The sequence below is a fragment of the Chondrus crispus genome, genomic scaffold (genome assembly GCF_000350225.1).
Source record: "Chondrus crispus Stackhouse genomic scaffold, scaffold_297, whole genome shotgun sequence".
In the NCBI taxonomy this organism is placed as follows: domain Eukaryota; phylum Rhodophyta; class Florideophyceae; order Gigartinales; family Gigartinaceae; genus Chondrus; species Chondrus crispus.
In genome coordinates, this window is record NW_005179181.1 from 27849 (window position 1) to 33782 (window position 5934).

Consider the following 5934-nt stretch of genomic DNA (forward strand, 5'->3'; position numbering starts at 1 on the left):
TTCAACAACCTTGATGGCTGAGCCATGTACGCGCTCTACCGCATCGATGACCTGGCGCACGCTGAAACCATGACCATAGCCGCAGTTTAATAGTGTGGATTCGCCACCCTTGCGCAGATAGTCCAGTGCCGAGAGGTGGGCGGCTGCCAGGTCGGAGACATGGATGTAGTCCCTGACGCCGGTGCCATCGTCGGTCGGGTAATCGGTGCCGAAAACATACAGTTGTTCACGTTTGCCGAGGGCGACTTCGGCCGCCACCTTGATCAACAGCGTTGCATTGGGCGTGGACTGGCCGATGTGACCATCCGGATCGGAGCCGGCCACATTGAAATAGCGCAGCACGACATGCTTCAGATCGGTGGCAGCGCTCAGGTCGCGTAGCATGGCTTCCGACATCAGCTTGGAGGTGCCATAGGCATTGATCGGCGCGGTCTGCAGTTCTTCATGGCAGGCGCCGATGCTGGGGTCGGGCACCCCGTAGGTGGCCGCGGTGGAGGAGAAGATGAAATTGGACACCTTGTTGTCCTGACAGGCCTGCAGCAGATTGCGCGTGCTGCAGGTGTTGTTTGCATAGTATTTCAGCGGATTTTCAACGCTTTCCGGGACAATCGTGTGCGCAGCGAAATGCATCACGGTATCGATTCCCTTGTCCGCAATGAGCTTGCTGACCAGTTCGGTGTCACCGGTCTTGCCGATGACCAGTTCGCCATGCAGCACGGCATCGGCGTTGCCGGTGGACAGATCGTCAAGCACGATGACGGACTCGCCGCGCTCTCCCAGCAATTTGACGACGTGACTACCGATATAGCCGGCACCGCCGGTGACGAGTATGGGCTTGTTGTTCATTGGGAAGCTTGGCGCCTTGGGGTTGCATGAAAGGTTGCCTGCCATTGTATCGTTCGACGTCGATTAATTCATGCAGAGTTGTGCCATCATCGCCATGCCGAAAACCATCAGGGTTCAACCGTATCGTGAACGATCATAGTGAAAAGGTAGCAGAGGGTGGGCATGCACCATGTGGGGACGGGGGGAGCATAGGGCTATCAGAGGAAACATGCGGGGAGGGAAGAGGAGGTGATGTGGGACAGATGGCAGGAGATGTCGGCAAGGTCATGCCGGAGGGTACATGCGGGGGAGGGACGAACGCTGGACGGGTCTGAGAAGGCGCAGAGCGAGCGGGAGCAGGAGCTAGGGTACCTGAGGCAGGGGCCGTGTTGACAGCCCGAGCAAAAGGGAGGACATCAGAGCGTGTTCTTGGAAGGCGTTGCGTGACGGCCTGGGCGTGAGCCCGGAGTGTCATGGCAAACGCAATACGGACAGGCATGGGAACCACGGAATGAGTACGGCGGTTGACGAGACGCTGTGCCTCGCGGGTGAGGCGACAGGCGAGGCCAGCAGCAGCAAAGGAATCTATTGCGCAGGCCTCAGCTGGGATAGGAGCATGATTGAGGGCAAGGTCTTCATAAACCAACTTAAGATGAGCAAGGATACGGGCGATGGTAGGTGTGGCTTCATTGAGGAAATAAACATACGTCCAACGTGCTACGCCTGGCACGATGACATGAGGACGTAGCATGACGCCAGCGCGTTGTGCGCCGCGTCGCAGCGCATTCTGCGGCGCCTCAAACGACGGGAATGCGGCGGAGTGATCTGGGGCGATGCCGTGCGCCGTGACGCGTGGGGGCGGCGCTACCGGCTCTCCATTGCGAGGGTCAAGGCGAATGGGGTGGCCCACAGTGCGGACAAGGCTGCGGGCATCATCGAGTGTAGCAATCGAGACCGACGAAGGGGCAGCAAGTGCGGCACGGGCGCCAGCGAGGGTGAGGACGGGAGATCCTGCTGGAACACGTGGCAAATGGAGGGGGCCAGGCGCGACGAACGGGGACGGAGTGGAATTTGGTCGGATGTCAGCGAGCTTGGTGGACGCTGTGGCGCGCGCGTGTTCAGGATGGGCAGAGGTGAGGGCGGAGGTGGGACGGGGACGGGGTTTCGTAGCAGCTACAGTCACCCAAGCGCGCGGGAGCGTGGGCGATGGGATGGGAGGTGGGAGAACTTACGCTGGGGCGAGATGAGCGCCTTCATTGAGGGTGGGTGGCGAGGGTGTTGCCGCGCGCGAGGTGGTTTCGCTCGCAGTTCCGGGGCTGTCGTTCACGTGTCCGGTCCCGCGTCCGCGCACGTTCGGCGCGGGCGGTGCTGCAAGCGCGTGCGGGGGCGGAGTGGACATCCCAGATGGACAAAGCGCAGGCGTGCGGCCGCACGCGGGCGCGGGCGGTGTAGCGGTCGAATTGTCGACGCTGGTAGCGGGCGAGTTGCCTCCGGGGAGGAATGCGCATGGCGCGGCCGCTGTCGGCAGTAGCGGGTGGGGCGGGCGAGGCGACCGTAGCGTTTTCTTGTGCTTCGTCATCCAGAGAGAGAGAGAGAGAGAGAGAGTGCCTCTAATCTGTCATCTGCTGTTGTTGGATATCGCTACTACATATACTGTGCACATCCCTCTCCACCTGTCTCCTGGCCAGGGCGCACTCCCTTTTACCACAGGTTATGGTCCCGTGGCGCATCCTGCTGTGCACCGATGCTCAACACAAGTGATCGCGAGTTCAACTTTCAACGTTTTCCAAGATTTTCAACTGTACGGCGACTGTCAAGCACCCCCCTTACAGCACGCTCCAACACCAAGCCTCTGCTACTCACCACCCTCTTACAGCACGCTCCAATACCAAGGCCTCTGCTGCACATCATCCCCAAGCACGCTCAAACACCACGGCCTCTGCTTCCTCCCCACTTCCCCGCTTTCATTCACCTCACCACAAGTCAGATCACGGCGACTGTTGGATATCGCTAACGCTCATCCTTTCTACGATCTTCCCCTACGTTCTTTTCCTTACAGCTCTGTCAGATATCGCCACTACATATACTATGCACATCTCTCTCCACCTGTCTCCTGGCCAGGGGGCACTCCCTTTTACCACAGCTGTATTGCAAATTTTACTGAGATTTTCGTCTTGTGTAGACGTGTGTTTATGCTGATGAAACGACATCTCATTGGATAGCGAGGATTGCCAGTCGCGATCTGGAATAACACGATGCGTACGATTGATCCGGATTGCATCTGAATCTGGATCAGCAGCGCCGCCGCCGTCGCCGCTGTACATTCCTGTAGTGCAATACGCACCTGGAAAGGGGGGTGAAAAGAAAGGAAAACATTTGGATATGAAAAGTAGTCCGGGTTTGGGGGACACACGTGTGAATAATTGCACAGTTTTAATTTTTAATTATTTTATTTTATTTAGTTAATTAGTTGGCATTAATTTTGCTGACACTAGATTAGATCTAGAATCTAGAGCCGGGAGCTACTGTACTCGCCCCGGCGGGGCTCTATATAACTTAGCCCTTTGACCGAACAAGTCAATAAACCAACCCGAGTTGCCGGAGTTGAATGTCGCCTTGGTCGAAGTCCGTCTCTATCAAGACGCTCCCTTTTACCTAAGCCTACGACATCCTCTATCGCTCGGGGTTCCCTTTTCTCTTTCCTTAATTTCCCTAGCCTTTTCTATCTCTAATTCTACCTATTTTTCCCTTATCTTGTGTTGGTGCCATCGGCCTCGGTTGCGACCGAACCGGTGTAGGTGTTTCGAGCCATCGGGCGACACAGTTGACGTAGCGCTGCTACTGTGACCCATTTTCCGACGGAGACCGTTGCAACGACGTCTCCCTCGAAGGGCTCCGTCGTATTACGAGCCAGTGTTGGTACCATCGGTGTCGGTTGCGACCGAACCGGTGTAGGTGTTTCGAGCCATCCGGCGGCACGGTTGACGTAGCGCTGCTACTTTCATTTCATCCCGTCGGGCTGCGTTGCGACGCCCCCGTCGAAGGCCTTGTTGCGTTACAAGGTGTCGAAGAAGCTCAACGAGCATTGGCCTTACAACCCAGTGGAACCGGGGTACCTACGTACGCACCCCACTCCACACTCGTCGAGCAGATCTCTTCGCAAGTCTCTACCACACCGATCCTGGGCCGGGCTATTTCTCTGTGCCCCCCCCCCCCCATCAGGGATCCGAGCTACTACGAGTCGCAAGCTCGTTTAAACGGAGAAGGGAGAGTCGGACACTCCGTAGCGCTGTGCCATCGGCAGTTCTTCTTTTTGTTGCTGTTGTTGTTTTTGCTGGACCATCGGACCGCGGTCTCTGCCCGACAGGCGCATTGCACTACAAAAGTGGTCTCCCGACCTAGAATTGTGTCAACGACAGTCCCGGTCTGGAGACGCAATACAAAAGTGGTTTGGGAACGGACTCTTTTTTTATTTTCTTTCTGTTTGTAACCTCTTTGCTGCGTAGGTCCGCTCATACGAGCGATGTCAACAAGCGCACCCGGGAACGTCGGTCTCGAGGCGAGTAGAAGCGGATCGGCACGAGCGTCGAGGATCCCGAGGGGTCCTCGCACCCGGAGCCAGGCCAATACGGCCACGGACCCCGGAGATCAAGAATCCCCTACGGGGATAGCCGCCGACAAGACTGACCTCGACGAGAAGTTGGAGAAGATGAGCAGTGAAATTCGCGAAGAAGCGAAGAAAAATCTCGAGGCTGAATTAGCCCTCGTCCAGAAGCAACTGGAGTTGCAAGCATCCGAGTTCCACACCGTTTTGGGAGAGCTGTCGGCTCGAGTGGATCTCGTCGAGAAGGAGCGAGGTGAGGCGACCGACGGTCTGGAGCCGGAGGTCCTAGCCTCGTTGAATATTTCGGTCAAGGACGCGAGGCGCGACGCGAATCAAGCCTTGGAGTCCTTAGGAAAATTTAGAACAAGCATCGATGACCGATTCGATCGCGCCGCGCAACGTCTCAAGGACCTCGAGCAGGCCGCCGATCAAGCTCCGCAAGGATCGGACGACGAGCCGCTCCCTTCGGGTAGAGAGGAAGACCGCCGGTCGAAGAAGGACAAGCCCGCTCGGCAGCGGAGTTCTAAGTCGAAGCCCTCGAAGAAGGACAGGCGACGTACAAGCAAGGGTCACTGTAGTGACGATCCGGAGAACCGCGACTCACAGTCGGAGTCGCTTGGTCCCTCCGAAGATGGTAACGGCGGTTCGTCGAACCATTCGGGCGATTCCGAACGCCGTTCAGAAGACGGAAACGGAATTTCGTCAAGCAAGAAAATTTCCTCCAGACGAGGCGGAGTCACTTCGTCCGCCTCGCGGAGAGACAAGGACGCGGAGCCCGAAGATGTCGCAACGCGGCGCGGGTCGCGATGGGAGGAGTTGGAGGAGCTGAATCCGACCAACTACCTCTTCAAGAAGTTACTTTCGTACCGAACGTACCGCTTGCGGAACCCGCAGACATATTTGTCAAGTTCCCGGCGGACCGCCGTGCGAAAAATTAGGAGAGATATTCCGCCTAAGGTGAAGAAGGACAACACGTTCACAGGAGAGGACGGGGTCCTTGTGTTGGATTTTTTGGCAAAATTAGTTCAAGAGTTCGATACTCAAGAAATGAACGAGGGGCAAGCGATCCGCCTGTTGCCTGAATTTTTAAGCGGCATCGCCTTGAGACAGTACACTTCGGTGTCTCAGACGGCCGGGGCCCATCACGGAAAGATATCCGTTTGGCCAGAGGCCGTACAGTGGTTGTTGAGGAGTTTCGCAACCGACGAGGCGATCCGTCAAGCCGTGCTCGCATTGCGAGAAGTTCAGCAAAGACCGTCTGAAGACGAGATGGAATTTTATATCCGTCTGACGGACGCAAGCAATCGATGTGGAAACGTATATTCGATGGAAGACCAGATGAAGATGTTTATTGAAGGACTCGATTCGAGTATCAAGCCGATGGTATCTCAATACCGGCAAGACAATCGGGACGTTTCATTTTTGAGACTAGTGAATTACGCGAAGGCGCATGGCTCGGCGAGCCGCGCTAAGGACAAGAAGACCAAGAAGGTCACGATTCAGAC